Raw genomic sequence first — 21,697 nt, forward strand, 5'->3', positions numbered from 1 at the left:
CGCATGAAGCGCAATTGCAGTACCAACACCGGCTTCGAAGAAGCTACGGGCGAATTGTGCAACAGATTAGCTAGCAGAGGTTACAACCAAGAAACCCTCAACAAAGCCAAATCCAAGGTAGCCACAAAAACCCGTAAAGAACTTCTGGATATTAAGATCAGCACTCCTCGAGTAATTGAAGAAAGTCCCATTACTAACACCCCGAGACTTGTTACGGGATTTAATGCCTACCATGCTCAAGTTCGAAAAATCATTTATAGGCATTGGAACGCAGTCAGGAATGATCCTGTTCTTGGCACAACCATTAGCAACAAACCCCAAATCACTTTCAGAAGAGCCAAGTCCCTGAGACAAGAAATAGTGAACAACGCCCCTAGCAGAACCAACACTGATGGCTCTTGGCTCAGATTGCCTAAAGGTTTCTTCAAATGTGCCAAATGTAAGGCCTGCAGGCATGGCAAAAACACCAAGGAAATCGCCTTACCATTTAGACAATCACCCTATGTCATCAGAAGGCATCTCACATGTAAAACGGACTTCGCGGTCTACGTTTTGACTTGCACATGTGACAAAAAGTATGTGGGTAGCACCATTCACCCTGTGCATGTACGCATTCTACAACACCTTAGAGCTATTACACACAATGGCCCCACATACCCAGTGGCCAGACACATAAACACTCACCACAATGGCAAAGCAGAAGATCTCTCTTTCTATGTGGTAGACAGCATCCCCAAAAACCCCAGGGGAGGTAATCGTCTTCTAGCTCTTAGGAGATTGGAATCCCGTTACATCATTCTGTATAATTCAAAAATCCCTAATGGTATGAATGCAGATGAAGCACTAACTGTACATCTTTAGCCTGTCTCTTGCAGTCACTCCCGTTTTCTCTCTAGTATTTTGCAACATTCTATTTCACATCTCCTTTTGTTATGTATTGTTTCCAATTTTGTTTTGTCTTCAATATCTTTGCAACCCACTTCTTTTCTGTATATAAAGTCTTTTTCCTGTGTTATCTCTGTCCTGTGCGTATTTTATATAACCATGCCCTAGGGAGTCTTTCAAATACCCCTTCTGTGATCTAGTTCTATTTTTCTGCATATCAGGACCTATACTTTTCAAAGCCCACTTGGGCGGCACCCCATCTACTCTACCCACTTGTCGTCGAATTAGGATAATTTTAGACTCACTCTGTTTCGTAAATGCTTACACTAGTTCGTAGCATTAACTTTCCACCTTGTTCGTGCCTGTCGCGAGTGTTCACTTGAATCGCCCACTTTCTGGCAGACACGCAGGTGAGACAGTATCATCAAGAGTGTGGCTTCCCTTACGATAGTAAATAGTTCACCGATTCTTTTGGGTAGTCTGCTTAATTTTAATTTGGTTAGCTCACCTTGTTTACTTCACACAAATCTGACTCGGTATCTCCCCTTCGGCACCTTTACCACTTCTTCTATGTCTACACTTGTTTTCGGGACACAGAGACACACGAGAAACTTTTTTAGTTAAAGATGTTATTTTGTTACTAAGATATATGTATGCTATTAATACATGTATCTTGTGCTCTTCACATTTCTCTCTATGTATTGAATTCTAGCACCATTGTTACAATTTTGTTCGTTTTCTTGCCATGTCATGCCATATGTTTAAGTCATGGTTTTCTATGTCTATGATGACAGCGTGGTGGTTGCTCTGACAACTATACTGTACTTAAGTGACACATGAGTGTGCTATAGACAAGTGAACAAGGCGGTTCGCCGTCGAAACGCGTCTTGCCTTTTGTTGGATTAAACTACATCTTTTTGCCATCATTTCACGGCGTCTGTGCCTGACTATTGTTCTATTGCCAGGATTGGGATTCAATATATATATATATATATATATATATATATATATATATATATATATATATATATATCACGCTCACTCTCCGTCTTGTTTCCCTTGCACTCGCGATCGGGTGCTTTCATGCACGGTGACGGACACCGCGCGGAATTTCAATCCACAGCTCGCGGTATTCAAAATTATTCCAGCACTCGCAGGAACATATCAATTCCAAATTTAATTGGAAAAAATATACACAACTAGACGCGTTTCGGCTTGCCGCCTTTGTCAATAGAGGCCGGCGCCGACATGCCACAGATTTAAATACAGCAATGTTAGTTGACATAGACAGAGGACACCTAGACTTACTTCAGTCAGGGTGTCAGCCATTATTAAATGGGTAACTCAATACGGGTTACATTCAAAATTGTTCAAATCTCAAACGAATTGTCTTATTGAGAGTCCCACATTATGAACTTACATGGCATGCATTGGTTTTTTGCCCTGAATGGGCTTAAGTAATACATGAGCTATGCATCTTATATGACAATAAGAGTGGAGGTACTGGACATTGCATCAATCTCGCGCTGGATGGGCTAGTCCTCTATCTACAACCTCTAAAGATAAAGGTGTATTGCCTCCCTCGTATTTGAGTACCTCAATAGCTTCCCAATCATTTAGTTGTCACAATACCACACAAGCTTCGAGAATCACATTAGTACAGAAAACATTATAAATGCACAGCCATTTCTGCCCCACTATTGAGGCCACCTGGTCTGATTGTCAATGATATATCGTGACTCCAGTCTGCGTAACTGTAGTTGCCTGTTTACCCCTCTAACATTCATGGGCACTTGGTCCATACAGAAGAAACTCAAAAGATCTCTGTTACTCTGATGAAACACCTCAAAATGCCTCGCCACCGCATAGGTGGGATCCCTATTCTGTATGGCCCTGAGATGTTCCAAAATTCTGATTTTAGTGGGATGGATGGTACTTCCAATGTAGCGCAACCCACACGGACACACCAAACAGTATACCGTGTGGGTGGTGTTACAGTTTATCAGACTCTTTATTTTTCTTGGTTCTCTCATTCCCGGTACTTTGTACTCCAGTACTTTCTTGCTGTTTCTGCAAGCCCTACATTTAAGACAAGGGTAAAATCCCATAAGTTTGCTAAATGGTGGGATTTTACTGTCATTTTCACAATGACTCTGAACTAATGTAGTCCGTAGGGATTTTGCTCTTCTAAGAGTGAGTAGGGGTGCCTTTGGCATATCCTTCCCTATCACTGGGTCGTATCTTAAAATATGCCAATTTTTCGCAAAAATCTTCCTAATTTCTACTGCATCCCCTGAGTAGTCTGTGATCATCCTAAAACTATTGGTTTTGGTATCTTTTACCCTTTCTTTTTCTTCCATACTCACTGTGCTATCAACTAACAAGTCTTTTCTGGGTTTCCTTTCTGCTTTTGACATGGCTTACTCTAAAGTCTCTCTACGATAGCCTCTCACTCTAAATCTACTCATGCTCTCCTTAGCTGCTGTTATGTAGTCACAGGGGCGTGTGCAATTTCTTTTAATTTTTAAAAGTTCGCCATACGGGATACCAGTTATTGTTTTTCCCGGATGGCAACTGCCTGCATGTAATACGGAATTCCCTGCAGTCGGTTTCCTGTGCAGCGCCGTGCACAATCTTCCGCCCGCAGGGAACACCTTAAGATCCAAAAAGTTTACAGCCTCCGTGCTCACCTCACCTGTGAACTTGAGATTGAGATCATTCATGTTAAGAACGTCAATATATTCTTTAGCTGATTGTTCTTTGCCTCTATAGATGATAAATAGATCATCTATATATCTATTCCAGCTTAGAACCCTATGGGTCCACTGTGTGTTTCCCACTGCTGCCCAGGCCACCTGCTCCTCCCACCAGCCCACGAAAAGATTAGGGGCGAAGCAGGTGTCCATCGCAGTACCGCGTATCTGTTTAAAAAGTTGGTCTTGGAAGAGGAATATATTATTCCACAGACAGAATTCCACAAATTCTATAATCATCTTATTGTGTTCAGCTAGATTCATAGGTTTCCTTCCTAAAAACCATCTCACTGCCTCTAGTCCTTGGAGATGGTCAATGCTCGTATAGAGACTTGAGATATCAAGTGTTATCATGACCATGTCATCATCCCTAATCAAACTTTCAATCTTAGTTAAGAAGTCTTTAGTGTCTCTTGTATATGAGGCAAGTTCTTTGACAAAATCAAAAAGAAAATAATCCACAAACCTTGACATATGTTCCGTCAGGCTCCTTATCGACGAGACAATTGGCATGGCCTGGTGGACACATCGCATTTTTATGCAGTTTAGGAACATGGTAGAAGGTTGGTACCCGAGGGTGTTTACATTCCAAGTAGGCAAACTCTTCCTTGTTCAACATCCCTCTGTGGTACCATTTGTTCAAGAGTGACCTGTATGTGCTAACACTTTCCTCAAACACCCTCCTTGTCACTCGAATATAACTTGTCCCATCGTTCAGTTGTGCCATGGCTTCTTTAATATAGTAGTCTTTAGTCATTAGAACTACATTCCCGTCCTTATCGGACGGTTTGCAAACAATAGTTTTGTCTTGTTTTAAGTCTGCAATCGCTTTCCTCTGTAGTTCTGTAATATTTTCCCCACCTTTCCTTCTATTGTTCGAATTGCGGAGTTTGAGGAGATCTCTTGTTATCACATCTGTGAATACGTCTATGGAGTCAGCTGGCATAAGCGGGCAGAATTTAGATTTAGGCTTAAAGGGACTCCCTGGATTAATTTGCACTCCTCCTGTCTGATTCATATTTCTCATAGATGATGAGATCAAAGATACAGGGTTTCCTTCATCCGCCAAGTCCACTAGAACTGCTAGAGTTTCCACATCACTTGCTGTAAGATTACCTTCTCTATGTATATCATACGTGATTTGATTCGGAGCAGCACGTTCTTTTCCTTTGAAAAACGTTAACAGTTTCACTTTTCTACAGAATTTAAATAAGTCGATTCTTGTTTGTGTGTATTCCGATATTTTCGTTGGGCAGAAGCTTAAGCCCAGTTGTAGTACTTCCTCTTCTGCCTTGTTCAATTTTCTTGGTGTTAAGTTTACGACTGTAAGTATTTCTGTATTTACCTCTTGTTCCATTGTTTTCTGCTCCGAGTCACTCTTGGCGAGGCGTTGTTGCTGCTTGTGCCACCCGCCTCTCCTCGTCCGACGTTTGCTTTCTTTTGTCTTTGTTGTAACTTTTCAGGTGGTTTCTCTCCTCTTCCTCTGCCCCACGTTTCCCTGATAACTTGGAACTCCTCCAAAAAAGGGGCCGGTGCGGGGGCAGCAACTTGTGCCGATTTTGAAGCTCTACGTTCTCTTTCTCCTTCGTCCTCACTTTGATCAGTATCAGTGACTTCTGAGTCAGAAGTTTCTCTGTGCTCCACAACAAGTTTACTTTTATCACTTAGAAGCTGTTTCCTTGGCTGATCATATCTTTTCGCAAATGTTAAAATGCGACCTTGTGAATAGTCTCTCTCATCCCTTTCAAACTTGTCTTGTTTACGTTGCTTGATCTTTTGTTCATAAATTTTTAGGCGTTTTTTCATTCCCTCGTGCAATTCATCCTGTTTGTATTTGTCATTATTTTCGATAATTCGCTTCTCCAATTTGTCAACTTCCAACAAGATTTGTTCTCTGTCACACCATCCAAATTTAATGAGAATGAATAGCATTCCCTTTGATGATGCCGCCGTGTGTTCCTCCCATTCCTCGAGTAATCCCGGGTTTGGATTTTCATACGCGGGGACCGTATAGATTCTTAGTCTCAGCGGTATCCTTCCAACCTCAATGTAATTCTGGAGGGAGGTTGCCTCCCACCATTTGCGGATTTCGCGCTCATATAATCTCTCTAGTTGAGAGAACTGGTCTTTAAGCAGATTGCTGCCACTGGCTAGTGCGCGGTTATCTCCGCTATGTTTTCCGTTATTTTGTGAATCTTTGCTCTTCTTAAAAATTTCTGTGGCTGCCTCGCGTCATGCCTCCTCATCAAACATAATATTTTCGAGTGTTTTGCTCCTTATGCGTGTATAGCGCGTTCCTTCGATCTGCCGAGAACTTCGTTCGGAAACGCTCAGCCGAGCGTTACTTTGTATCTTTCACCACTTCCGCGCTTCACTTTTAACTCACTTTTGAAGTGCCCGCTGCTCCGTTCCCGATGCAGCTTTTCGGGACCTTGGTGACATAATGTTGCATTAACTCACTCTCCTCGGCGGTGAAGGAAAATAAACACCACGCTCACTCTCCGTCTTGTTTCCCTTGCACTCGCGATTGGGTGCATTCATGCGCGGTGATGGTATATATACTAGGTAGTTATAGTTAGGTCTACTTTTCCATTAACAGAGATTTTTTTGTTGTGCTAATAACTTTTGACCCTGTTTTAAGGAACTTCACAAAACTTACCCAATAAAAGTTCACCCACCTTAGCTCCTTCCTCGAAAGTTCTGGGGTGAGCGGTCAAGCAGGAGCTTAAAAAAGGGGTGTAATAAACTAAAAAATATACAAACATTTTGTGGGTGTGCCAATTTAAAAAAAAGAGAGTTCTGATTGGCCCAGAGAGCTTTATGTCTTTTGGGCCATCTCGAACGAGTGCTTTGCCAGCATGAAGGAATAATGTTGCTGGCAGCCAATACAGGACTCAGGGACTTAGTCACCTGTCCTGAAGTTCTACAAAAAGAGGTATATGGGGACCCCACCAGGCACCAATAAAGACAATTGTAAAAAATGCTGTGATCTCACAAAACTCATGCAAGATTGAAAAAAAACAAAAAACAAAATTGCAGCTGGGAAGCATAGATTTAGTATAAGCCCCCAGGGAGTTTACCCCTGCGGCTGTATTTAGAAAGGGGATTGAGGGTGCGCTGCCTCCCTCCCTGAGCCATTAGAGGCCCCAGGGAGCCCACCCCAGGGCAATCATTAATATTTATGGAGAGGGGGGACCTCCTCCCTGTACCTTGAGAGGCCCTAGGAAGCCCACCAACATAGATTTTCTTGGGGAGACCCCTCCCAAGCCTGGAAGGCCCTGGGATGCTCACCCTTGGGGCAGATTCCTTTGAGAAAGAAGGGTCACACAGCTCCTTCCTGAGCCATTAATTGCCCCAGGAACCCACCTCCGGGCTGGCTCAGCAGCTACATCCAGGTGTGACCACCCATAGAACATAGCAGTTGCCCTGCCTGCATTGATGCAGGCAGAGAAACATGAGTTTGCTCTCTCATGGCAGGACCATTTTTAAATCTCCCGCCAAGTGGAAGCAAACACCAAGTCCACTCCCAGGAAACAGATGAAAAGATTGCTCTCACCTGTTGGGAGCAGAATTATTAGCTGCTCCACCTGGGCGGGAGCAATGTTGGTTCCTGCTGGATGCAGGAAGCGGGTTGGGGCCATGGGTGCCTTTGGGCTCCCCCACGGCCTCCAATGAAATTGTGGTGGGTGCCATGGGTGGGCACCAGAGTATCCACCTAAGGTTTAGTCTGGCCCGGGTGATGGAGTCCCCAGGGCCGAAATTGGACCAGGGAAGGGGGCCAAGTGCCCATATCCCCTTTAGTATAACTCTGAGCACTGGGGCAAGGAGGGTGGCCATGTTCTGCCCTGTCCTTCCGCAGGATGTGATCTGCAGTGCCGAACGAGGGCCAGGGAGGGGAGCTGCATGCCCCTCCCCATAAAAACTGCACCAGGCCCCAGGGGATAGGGTCCCGGGGGGCCAGCATTGACCTGGAGGGGGCCCCATGCACCCCCTCACCCTACAAATGTCAACAGTCACCAGGAATGGGATCCTTAGGGCCACATGCCCCTACCCCTTCAAAATTGCCCCAGACCATTGGGGATGGGATCCCCGGAGCCCAATCAGCAAGGAGATGGGAGCTGCAGCCACCCCATAACAATTACACCGGGCCTCGTGCCAAAATTGGCCCTGGAAAAAAGGAGCATGTGTCCCCTTTTCCAGGGCCAATTTTTGCATTAGGCACCCCCTCAATTTTGACATGAGGCACCCCCTCACCCTACAAATATCAACAGTCACCAGGAATGGTATCCTTAGGGCCACATGCCCCTATCCCTTCAAAATTGCCCCAGACCCTTGGGGATGGGATCCCCGGAGCCCAATCAGCCAGGAGATGGGAGCTGCATGCCTCCCCATAACAATTACACCGGGCCTCGTGCCAAAATTGGCCCTGGGAAAGGGGACACATGCTCCTTTCCCCCTACAAATATCACTGGCCCCGGGGATGGGATCTCCAGGGGCAAAACTAGCCCATGGAGGGGGCTGCATGCCTGCCTTCCTATATTAAATTGCACTGGGCCCGGGGTATGGGGTTCCCAGGGCCAAAATCGGCCACCTTTCCTTTAACTAAAAAAAACAGACCTGGGTGACGGGGTCCCCAGGGCCACCTTGCACAGTGTTTGCTGTCCCAACCCTCTCAGGAATCGCGGTTATAGAACACACCCTTTTGCTCTCATAAACGTGCTAGTCCACAATTAGATCTGACAGAGACACAAGAAGTTTTTAAATATGTATGCAGTATGCATATATAAGTATACAGTATGCGTACCACAAAAAGTAAGAAAATGCCTAACACAAATATGGTTAGCATAGTACGTAGTCCATAAATCATAAAAGGAGCTGTCATTATATAAGAAAGGGTAGCCTAACCCCCCTTTCACAGAAGCAAAGTGAATATATATCAGAAGATCTCTGGGTGTTGGCAGCAGACACCGTACCTTAGCATACACAGATGAAAATTCTATATATCAGGCGCAGTCACGATCTCTTCCCTGAAAAGATCCCTCTGCAAGTGTGTTCTTTCCTACCTGTGCATACCTATATGATAGCAGCACGTGTTCCCAAACAACAGCTGCATCTGCCTGTTTTGTCTAGGTGCTAGGGCCTGACCAGAAAAAAATAACAAGGGGGACATTGTTGTTTGATCTTGTCTATGGTTTTCAGACTAAATCCAAGGAAAGAACAGAACGTGAAAACAACAGCAGGTTCTGTGTGAAAGTACAGTGTGGCATAAAGCAAAATACATTTGTATAGTAATGTGCACAAAGCAGAGAGCAACCTGCAGCATGCTCATGCTAACACAGGGAAAATGACAAAGGCCTGCACGGGACAAATGACACCCTCCCCTTGGTCAGGATGGTAGCAACAAAATGATGACAGAAATCAGGCGATAAGCAGAACCAAAACATAGAAAAGATTTCATAGTGAACGTCTCCTATAGCAACTATTGCTAATTGGAAGAAAAAAGTTTTAATGAAAAATGTATCCAATTACAGCGTCTCGCTGGGATGCAGGATGTCTGATGCCAAGTGAAAAGACAATGATTCCAGTAAGAAATCCTGTAGAAAGTAGAATCTGCTTCTCTATCTGTTATTTCCTTTAAATGTTATGCATGCACTTAGGTACATTCCTGATTGGATACTGGTGTACCCTTGTCAGTCCCTAGTATATGGTACACATGTACCCAGGGCATAGGTACCCCAGAGGACTCCCATGGGCTGAAGCATATATTATGCCACCCATTAGAGGCCATGCAAAATGGAACTACAGGCCTGTCATTGCAGCCTGTAGAAGCTGGTGCTTGCAACACTTACTTTAGATATAGGTTTACTATATCTATAGGTCACTACACTTAAAACCTATCAGTCACCGCTCTAGCAGGCCTTGACAATCCTGAAGGCAGGGTACTGGGTTTTACGTGAGAGGGTGCCCCTGCATGAGCAGAGCCCCTCTGCAGCCTTCAGAGACCAATCTCCCGGGCTGTCAGTGACGCAGCCAGACATATAGGTGGAGCAGGTCAAAGGAACAAACATGCACCTTGTATCCAGTTGTTGACAAAACCATCAAAGGGCAACCTGTGTTGATTTCGATGAAACTGAGATCCAGAAGGCGCTGTGTAGTTGCACGGGGATAATCTCCAGCCACTGACCCCAATCCTGGGTTGTACACAAGCCCCATACCCAAGGAACAGTATTGGTTATGGGCCACTAGGGGACCCATCAACAGTTCAAACTCCAGGGCAGTATGAGGTGGTGTCACCAGTCAAATGTCCAGGGCACCAGATGCAATGAAACATAGGTCACGCAAAGGTGAAGTATGCATAGCAGAAGGGTAGACAAACTTCGGCATCCAGATCGGCTAAGGGCACTACTTCAAAACATTGTAGCATTCGCTCACAGTAAATCTACAGCGATGCCTGTCCTGGAAGGGCCTCAAATGGAGCAGACATTGCGGATTAGCAGAAACAGCACAATGATACTGCAAATTAGGATGAGCATCATCTGGAATCCACCAAACACACTGGAAAAAATAGAATGTAAAAAAGCTGGGATTACTCCCAAAATAATTTGAAAAGATGTCACGAGGCCGAAGCCCAAAAGTTTAAAAAAGTGTGCCAGGCCAATTGATACATCAAATATTTAATATGTCTGATACCACATCAGACACATTAAATATTTGATGTATCAATTCACCGAAATGCAGGGCGAGATTTGTATTTAACAATGACTGTATTTCACTAGACGTTCTCACCACCTGTAATTCAAAGGTCTTGCGTGCTGAAGTAAGAGCCACCTCTTATTAAAAAAAAAATAACACTTTGAGTCTGCTTACCTTGTTGAAATCTGTTTTCAACGTTGGAATGGAAGGCCATAGCAAACTATCTACGTTACCATGCGGGCAGGGGGGCAGGATGTTTTGCAACAAGTAACTAACTGGGAAACAGACACAACATACAGGATTACCACCCTTAGACTGCAAAAGTCCTGGTTATTAGGAACAAGATAGCTTCCGTTCGAAAGCAAAGTGAGAGTGGGAATGATTGTAGAAACAGGAGTTGCTTTCAAATAACAATCCAGATTTTGGCAGAAACATCTTAAGCGCCGTGCATTTTTACTTGTTTACACAAAAGAGAATGACTGGCTGTGGAGTTGCACTACTCCCCTGTAAGAAAAACTTCTCTTTCAGATTGTTGACAAAGATATGTAAAAGGCAGGGACCATAACTCATGTATTTAACTGCTCACAAGGGGTTCATATCTACCTGCTGGGAAGTGTTTCATGCAGGCAGTGAACTGCAAGGTTGAAATAGGCAATGAGATAACCACATGTATTAACCATACTGCAGAATGATTTTCCGCAGTATTGAATGGAAGGTGTTCAAGCTTTTCAATGTGTAGAATGGGGTAACTTGCGTCTTTCATAGCCATTGATTGTTGTTTGTGTGTCAAATTGAATAGTAAGAACAATGCACTACAATTAAGTTAAGGCCAAGGAATGCATTCATTTTAAGTGTTTGCAGTGTCCATCTAAATTACATAACTTATCTAAATTGATTCTGTTTATGATACAAGGAAGAACCTCATTTTGAACCATATCAATTATGGATGACACAATATTATCTAAAGTATAAATACGAGATGACAGTGTATTAATTCTGTTGTCGACAACAGCAAGCACTTTATCTAAGTTACCTTGGCCAGCTTAGTGTAAACATACAGTAGCTTCCAGTTGTGACAATTTCTAAAGTTCATTATAAGCAGCATAATCAAATCATTTCGAACATGGGGATTTTGGACCCACGAGGAAATCAGATATGTTTATATCTTCGGACAGGAGAGATACATGTTGTTTCACGGCAGACAATGTGGAGTGTTCTAGCCATTATTGACATAATTTACCTACAGGATAAGTAGTAACAGTTTTGGAATGCAGGGTTTGTGGAGAACGTGGATCAAGTCTATTTAATTTGAACCCAAAAGTCGTATTCTTGAAATGTGAATGACAAACATTTGTGTCTGATTGCCATACTGCTCACCGAGTTGGAGCTACCATAGAGGAATTAAATATACCATTTTGGATCATACTATTTAGCTGGTCTTCAGTATAATTTGTTAAAGACTACTAATTATGAAAAAGGGCCAAGGATGAAATAGTGGGAGTATTCAATACTTTAATCTTAGCCAACCCCAGACAAGTAGTCTGTTGGACTGTGTCATTAAGAAAGATAATTTGCTTAGGTATCAGACACGCATGAAATAGTGATTCTGTATCCTGGACTTACCAGGACTTTGTGCCCCATATTGATTTTAAGTAAGTATTATCCTTCCAGTAATCAAATCCTTTTCAGTGCTAGGTTATCAATAGAAAGGGATGCATATAATAACTTGGTCTGAGTAAGCATATATTTTTTCGAGAGAGTGGGAACCAATTTAAAATAGTATGATACCGGGTCCAAAAGGTTATAACCGGTTAAAATAAGTAACTCTGGGCAATGCACTACGCTACGCTTGCGTAGTTTGCGCTACTTCGCACTGCGCGAATTGCACGTACCGCAGTGCAAACACGTGTAGCGTAGCATAGTGCAGCGGTCATTTTTTGCTTGCTCATGGTCCTCAATGTCAAGTTGGTGACCGCGAGCAAGCAAAATGACATCACGGCGAGACTTGTTCCTCGTTCGCGATCAGCAACAACAAGTTGCCGATCGCGAGCGTGGAAAATAAACCTCCCGGCGAGCTTCTCAATGCGGGAATGTCAGGTTTCTCATTGCGAGTGGTCGTGTATGCTCGCGAATGCTCGCGATGAGAAACTACCAGTCCGCGTTGAGAAAGCTGCCGCTCGAGTAGAAATCTACTCGAGCGGCAGAAAATGACCGCTTGCACTGTGCAAGATGCAGTTTGCACTCATTGCACAGTGCGGACAAGCATCCGGCACTGTGCAATCAGTTCGAACAGCATCTTGCACAGTGCACTGCGCAGTTTACGAATGCCCTGGGTTTAGAGCGAGAACGAGCACAATAGATCATGTCTTTAGACTTCTTTTTATATGATGGAAATACACAAACTTAATGAAAGGACACCTGCACATAGCATTTACAGACTTGAAGGCTGCCTTTGATCTCATCCCTAGGGATTCCCTTTGGAATTCCCTTGAAACTCAGGGAGTCCCAGAAGATCTTCTGACACAGATAGTTTGATTGCATGAAACAACTATGAAAAGGTCAGATGGGGACCCAGGGGTGAGCTTACAGAGGCAATACCTATAAGGAGAGGAGTAAGGCAGGGATGTGTTCTGGCTCCCACCCTTTTCTCCTTATAAGTAAATGATATGGTGAGGCACCTCCAGGGTTGTAAACATGACTCATCTAAGTTGGGAGGGGAGCCAGTGCAGGCTCTGCTATTCACTGATTGTACAAGACTGCAAAATCTGTTAAATTATTTTAGCGAATATTACGTTGTAAAAGGCCTAGAAATAAACTCTAAAAAAACAAAATATATGGCAATAAGACCGCATAAAACTTTCAAGTAAAACATTACAGTCTAAAATCAAAAGTTAGAATATGTGCCCAACTTTAACTACCTTGCTATGACTCTAGACACTAAATTGACATGATATCCACATTTACATAAAAGCAAGGCAATCTTGATCCAAAATTCCATGCCTATATTGAAGAAACATCAGAACAGTGTAACCAAGGCAGTGTCTCCGGCCCTCGAGGTTTATAAATATAGGGCACATTCCGCAACACTATATGGCGCAGAGCTCTGAGGGGTAAAAAGAAGGAACATGTTTTTAGGGGCGGAAAATACGTTCTTAAGGATGTTATTATGCCTCCCCGTATGTATACCTATGATTCCTTTCATTTGGATTTTCAAAATAAAACACATAGACCAACAGGCCATACTGAGACCTCTGTTATTCTGGTTCTATCTGTGGACCACAGAATAACTTAGAAATTGCAAAGAGGGGCTTATTGGGATTTTAAGATTAGATTAGCAAACTAAACTTGCATTGGGTTAGACATGGGCACCTGTGGTTCTGTAAACTAGGTCTAAATCATTTCTGGGATGCTCCCAGCTCAGTAACGCATCTTTCAAAAAAGATCTTGAAAAACACATACCGGGGATATATGCAAAACAGTATTCATCACTGCACGAAACTAAATAGGCTAACATCCCAGTTTCTTATTAACAAAACCGCTACCACTCTTTGAATAATACTAAGATGAAGTCCAACCACAACTGGCCAAGTCTCTATACATGAAGTTTTGCTTCAACGTCTTACAGGTCAATTGTAACACAGCCAAATGTTTACGCAATAACAGTGACGACCGAGAAGTGTATTGTCCCTTATGCCAACCCAATGCCATAGAAAATGTCTCTCACCTATTATTCTTTTGCCCAGCGTATATCATTCCTAGGAAAAAATGGATTAAACCTATTTGACACAGTCTGGGAATAAGGTCACAATCGGGAGCGATTAAGATTTTTAAAACGGATACCTCCCATAACTTTTTTTTTGTGTAAGCCGATACTTATTTGCTTTTCATCTAATACACAAGGGAAAAGGCTTGAAATTCTAACCAACTGCTGCTGCTAATATTTTAAGATGATTTTAATATTGTATACTGTTTGTGTATGAATAAGCACTTCCTTGCACATGCACTTTATTAACTTGTGCCTTGATCTAACATCATCCAAATGATAGGAAATTATATAACAGCATCAGTACTATAGTTTATTTTTATCATTTACAATTCTTGTACCCGTTATTTATTTATTTATTAACTTATCTACTCTTCTTAAAGCAAACTATGAGAATACTGATTGTCATTGGAATATTATGGGTGTGATTTGTTCTTTAAATGTTTTTATGTATGTATGGACAGTATAAACTTGTATATTTTATGGTTTTTTTAAACCAAATAAAGACTATTGAATTGAATTTAAAAAGCTACATCCGATCACGTTACAGCTGCAACTGTGCCTGGCTGAGCATTACCACAGATCAAGCACCCATTGAGGAAGAGCAGTAGATGTACCAGAGCGCCACAAAACAGGGGGAGCAGCAGGGGTAACCTTCCAAATATGCTGGACAAAATATAATAAATAAAAGCTGGTATTTCTCCAAATATAGTCTGAAACGATTTGACAAGGGGGCTAGGCCTGCAGTATCAGACACATTAAAGATTTGGTGAATTAATTCCCCGAAGTATAGGGGGAGATTTTTGTTTAGCAAGGACTGAATTTCACTATATGTTCTTGTCAACTGCATCTGGAAGGTCTCACGAGCTGACGTGAGGGCAACTTCTTGGTGAAACAATAGTGCTTTGAGTCTGCTCAGCTTATTGAAATCGGTTATAAAAGGCCACAGCGAACTATGTACACTCCTGTGTGGGGGACATTGCTACAACAAGTAACTCGTTGTGAAACTGTTACTATGTACGGGATGCCTGCCCATAAATCGGAGAGGTTCTGATTGTTGAGAATGAGATAACTGCCGTTAGAAAGCAAAGTGAGAGTTGGAAAAATAGTCAGAACCGAGGTGCCCTTTAAAAAGCAAGCCAAATTAGCGGCTGAAACGTTGCAGGCGCTGTTAAGTTTTACTTGCTTATACACAAGGGAGTGGCTGACTGTAGAGTCACAATTCTCCACTGGAAGGAAAACTTCCTTCTCTACAAGCTGTCAAGGATCACAATTCATGTATGTAACTGCTCCCAGCAGTTCATATCTACCCACAGGATAGTGTTTCATTCAAGCTGTAAACTGGAAAAGTGAGATCGGCAATGAAATAACACCATGTATTAACCATACCGCTGAATCTGTTTCTGCTACAGTAAATGGTAACTGTTCTACTTTCTCAATGTGTTACATAGTGTATGTTGCGTCTTTCATAGAGATCTGTTTCTGTTTATCCGTCTAATTGAATGGTAAAAACAGTGCATAAGCATTCAGGTAATCCCATGGTACTCTCCCATTTTGAAGTGTCTGTAAGGTCCAACTAAAATTGCATAACTGAACATAGCTGACTTTTACCATGATACAGAGTATATAAATCATTCTGAACAATATCAATAAGACGACACAATATTGTCTAAGGTGTATATACAAGAAGACAGTGTGTTTATGCAGTTATCAACCACAGCAAGAACTTTGTCCAAATTATCTTGATCAATTTGGCATAAGCGTAGTGCTGCTTCCATGTGCGATCATTTCTAAAATTCACTAGAGGCTGCATAAACAAAAGGCCTTATTTACAAGCTCCTTGCGCCACCCGTACGTCACATTTCCCATGTTGAGTGGAGCAAGCAGCTTGTAAATATGCCCCAAAACGTTTAGTGCTGGGTGATTTTGGACCTGAAAAAAAATCCGAAAAATCAATGTCACCTGACAAAAGGGAAAGAAGGTGCTTTACAGACGAAAGTGTGCAATGTTCCAACCATTGTTCACATAATTTATCAACCGAATAGGTGGTAAATGTATGTAAATGGGAGGTACCAAGGACCAGGTCTATTTTGGGTAAACCTGTGAGCAGCATTTATAAAACATAAATGACAAGCATCGGTGTGTGTAGGCCATAACACAAAACCTGCCAGATTTATCATAGAGGAATTAAAAGTGCCATTTCGAATCATACTAGCCAATTCTTCAATTGTATAGTTGGTATGTGTGTGCCATGTCTCATATTGAGCCAGAGACGGAATAGAGGGAGCATTCAAATTTTTTGCAGTGACAAAACCGAAACAGGTAGTTTGTTGTACCGTCTGATTTAAAAATATTAGTTGAGACAGTATTACACATGCACTATGCAAGGACTCAGTCCCTTGCACTTGCCACATTTTTGTGCCCCAAATAGACTTTAAGTAAATAGTGTCCTTCCAAAAATCATAACCTTTCAGGGACAGATCTGCTATAAAGGATGAGGAATAAATCAACTTAGTCTGTGTAAGCATATATTTGTTCAATTTAGGGCTATTCAATTTGAAATAATATGATGCTGGGTTGCATAGATTGTAACCAGTAAAATATGTACATTTTTTCTTCTATGTAATAGAACTTATTTTAGTTTGTGTTGAGCAATGTTCCCATTTTGTATCATTAAAAGTGGATCGCTAAGTACTGGTTTTATGAAGAAAGTGATGTCAATAATGTAGGTAACAAAATAAATCTTCATAATTTGCTGAATTTAAATATAATCTTTTGTATCAAAAACAGTGCAATACTGAAAATCAAAAAACAAAGAATTAACAGCACTGACATCCCGTTCATCTGAATGCATTTAAGGTATAACGACATCTCCCAAGGAAACACAGAAGACATGGAATCTGTTGAGTCGCCGTAGGACCATATACATCGAATGGCACTTCATCCCAAACAATGCCATCAACGATCGGGACTGATAAAATATTAACAAATGTTTCGTCTCTTTCCATTTTATGCAAAGAAGTGTGTGGGCCTGTACTCCTTCAACCAGTTCCACAGCAGAGCGTTCAGGCAAGTAGTGGCCATTAATCAAAAGGAAAAACACAGTCACAAATCCAATCCACATGAAGTGGAACACCATTGACAACACGATCCAGATATAAGTCCATGGTGGAACTGTAAGTACTTTTCAATCACAAGATGAAAACACAAATCCGTGTAGGAGGCACAGCTATAGATGAAGACACCGAATATGTATGCGAGGAAAAGTTACCTTGGTCAATATAGTAACCACTGGAACTGAGCTGAAACAAAGGGAACTGTTCCTATTTAGAAGCAGAATGTATTATAGTTTCTTGTAATTCAACTGTAACTTCAAATGGTGGGAAGTATACTCATTTTCCACAGTTGTAAACATTGAAGGCAAAACAGGCAACAAATCAATTGAGGACTCAGTCTCCCCTTCCAGATGCCAGGGAGAATCAGGAAAAACAGAACTCATCTGATGGAGGAAAACATCCCGATGCGGAATGCTTGTAGTCATACTATTGAGCACCAGCCATATGGTGTAACTTGACATGTTCAATCAAAATGAACCGATTGTCTTTGCATTCAGGCAGCCGAAGTAAGAGCACAGTTCGGTTGCCCTTTAGACCAAGGACCGGAACCGGAGCACAGTATGCGGGACCAAATTCTTTCTTGTTTTCCACTATTTCCCAGACCAGATCTCGAACTTTAGGAAGCCAGCTGGAAACAGGGACTAGCACTGCTCCATCTGCTGGTGAAGGCAAATGGGTTCTTGCTAGAGCATCTTGATTCTTTAGTAGATCCTGTAACATAGCACAATGATTATCTACATCAAATGTTGAGGCAGCCTCCACAAAGTCTAGACCGTCACTGTCTGGCACAAATATTTTAGTGCCAAAGATCATTTCATACGGGGTCCGCCCACCTAGAGATCTTATAGAGAGACTATTTAGTGCACGTTGAATCCCATAGAGATGAGTCAACCAGCCCCGGCCTGTACCTAATACGCTTGCTGTTAAAGATTGCTTTAAGTCACGGTTCATCCGCTCCACAACAGAGTTGCCCTCAGGCCAATATAGAGAAGAGAAATGCACCTGCACCTCCATCGACTTCATTGAATCAAGGTAAGCCTTAGAGGCAAAAGCCGATCTTGGTTAGAATGGAAGGTGCTACAGGCGTAAGTTCCTACAAAGACATGGGCATCTTTTATAACAGTTCGAGGGTCAGCACAGCAATGTGGCTAAACCCAGAGGAAACTAGTGCACGGACCCACTGCAACCAAAATATATTTGAATTCATTGTCTGATGTCAAAGGAACATACTGATCAAGATAAATACAACCAATAGTTGATTTGAAATGAAAAATTGGGTATGCGGTGGACGTGAAACTGTCGAAGGTTTAACCTGTTGACAAATGTCACAGGCAAGGACATATTTGCGCGTTTGTTGTTTTAAGCCTCGCCACTAATATCGTTGCAGTAAAAGAGAAATCGTGGCCATCACTCCCGCATGTGTGGAAGCCATTTCTTCAAAGGCAGCTGGAATCAACGAAAGTCTGTGGTCCTCGTTGGGAATCAATCTATCACTAACTGAGGGAATAGTCACAAACGGAACCGGATCAGGGGTTAAGTGATAGAAATAACTCAAAGAGAAACCCAGGGGAAACATTGTCCCCTCCTTCGCAGCAATAGCTGCTAAAATATCATCATCAATGTTAGTCATAAACCTTGTAGGAGCTGCAACAGAGCATGTGGATACTGCAGATTTGGCTGCTTCATCAGCAATAGAATTACCAACAGCGTGTACTCCCACACTGATGGGTCTACTATCATGCCACTATCATACCTGTCACAGTAGCACAGGCTGCAGAATGAGCATGTTTTGAATCAATGCCTAGCTGTGCAGACCCATCAGTGTAAATTATACATTTGTACTGAACAAGAGGGAGTAGGGACAAAGGAAGAGTATGAACATATTCATATTGTACTAAAAACTCTTGTGTCTGCAATGAAAATAAAATAAAATAAAACCTCCTCCAATATGACTTTTAATACACAGGTTGGGAGTAAAAGTAAAAACACCCCCAAGAAAACCTACAGTGTGGCTGACAGCGCTTAAAGAAAAGAAGACAGCGTTGTCAAGATTCAGGCTGCCACAAGATATTGCAGGCTCTAACTGGTATGTACTGAACCCCTTTCTAATTTAGAAGGAGTAGGGGATAGGTAGATGTCTAAAGCCATGATCTATGGATAACTGTACACTTAAATTGAACGTCATGTTATTCCGGTACAGGTATCAGGACACCACTTGAAAAGGTGCAGGGAAGGACAGCCTGAACTTAAACATTAGGCGAAAAACCTATTGGTAGGTATATGGATGTATTTGTTGAGAATAAACACCAGTGCCATGACATCATTATTTGAAGTATATAGCATTATCTATGTACCTTACAGGCACAGCTAAACAATTGAATACAGGCGGTGCATATCGAAAGACGTACCTGCTTTAAGACACCATTGAACATGTGTCAACGTGACTTTTTAAAAGTAAGTGTTTTGCTTAACAGCATGAGAATAGGCTAATAGGCTCAAAAAGTATGGTGAAATAACTCCATGCTCTTTTTGTAGAATTCTATGACTCCACTGACTATGATGCAAGTGGTCTAAAATCACAAAAGTTGAGAGGTGATAAAGTCGTCCTGAACACCCACAGAAGGACTTCAACCCCTACACTTAAAGTAAGGGCAGACAATATGTATAAGTGACACTAACAGCATAGCCCAGAACTAGAATCAACTCTCCATAGGGAAATGGTATTAATTATATGCATTCTCTTTTTTAGAAAGAAGAACAAAACTTTGGTTTTAAATTCTTGTCCGTCCTGAGGAAGGTGCTACTATTGTAACCTATGCACCGAAACGCGTCGACAGTGGGACTTTTTAAAGCATATGAAATGTATTTGTGTAGTATTTAATTTGCAATTTTGAAAGTACATGATTTGAAGTGTGTGTGACTCTGAGATAGATACCGTAATACGGAATTGTTAGATAGCATATATAAGACTGTACCAGAGCACCCAATCAGAGTATATATTGAATGCAATTTTAAAATATGATTTTATTGAACATAAGTGTTTTCCTATGAAAAATAAATTTTGAGAGTAACAAAAAGTATATTCTAGTCTGGAGTAATAATATTTGTCCAGTGTCACAGTCAAAAATCAAAGGTTATTGATCTAAATGTGTAGGCCTCATGGTCACCAACTAAAAGAGTAATACACAGAAAGGAATCTTTTTTTGATAAATATCTGACACCCAGTCCTTTCTGGTCCCTGGGAAACTCTCTTTTTTGAGATTGCAATGAAAATGACATCAGCCGATGTCAACAAACTCGCCATTGTGTCCATCAAGGATGCAGAGCTTTAGAATTTGGTACACTTGCCTTTGTGACAGTTTGTAAAGCAGGCACAGGCGAAACTATAAAAAATTCATTTGTCCTGAGCCAGAGAGCATTCCATTAGACTCACCATCTGTACTGCTGTTAAGATTTTTTTGGTAGAAGAAAAACGCATTCGTGCAGGAGTATGCAAATGCAATTTATAAGCAATGGGAACTGTGTACCCTTCAAAGTCACGTAGGTGAATCCTAAGGTTCCTGGTACAATCCTTATAACCAAATTTGAGGTATTGTCTCTAGTTAACAAGAATTGAGTTGCAACCAAATCAGACTGCAAAGACTGCAGCACTGCGGTGTGTTCCGGAAGTCAACTGGAAGATGAAAATGAAGGTTAAATCAATGCATATTGCGGTTTGATATGTAGGTTCTTCTGAAATTCAAGAAAACCAGCAAAGAATGTAACTTTTTAAGGGTAGTTGGAGGTTGAAATTGAACACATTTCTCCAAAACGTGGGATGCCAACCCCCTACTCTCATTATTCAGTTTGTAACCAAGGTAAGAACTGCCAAAAAGGCAATATGCGATTTCGCAAAATTGAATTTATAACCTAAAGATACGACATGCGTAATACTGCGATCCATGTGCATTCGTCAAGTAAATATCATCGACATATGAAAAGGAATCTGGGTCGATTTCATGTAAATCGGCACAATGCTTTCCCCTAAAAACCCCGGGGCTATTATACCCCATTGGCAATCTAGCATAGCATTTCTGATTGCTGAGAGCACTGAATGCAGTCAAGTCATGGCTTTCTGAAGCCAAAGGATAACTGAAAAATCCATTGGAAATATCTAACTTAGATTTAATTTCTTTAAAAAAAATGTATTTACTAACGCAGAATTGAGTGTATTCTGGACTGCAAAGGTACGAAACATGACTGTGCAAATGTCTATAGTCTAAAACTCTGCGATACGGTTTCTAATCCAAGAAAGATGATTATTCATAGACGAGACACAGGGTTCAATTACACCCTGATAATCTAATATAGCCAGAATGTCAATAACGGATGCTTTAGCATCACTTGTAATGGGATATTGGGGTTGGGGCTGAGGAGTAGATCGTAAAGGAACAACATGCAATGGTGAATCTTTATCCCAACCTGCTTGATTGTCATATGAGGCAGGA

This window comes from Triturus cristatus, chromosome 4_1 (assembly GCF_964204655.1).
Source record: "Triturus cristatus chromosome 4_1, aTriCri1.1, whole genome shotgun sequence".
NCBI lineage: Eukaryota > Metazoa > Chordata > Amphibia > Caudata > Salamandridae > Triturus > Triturus cristatus.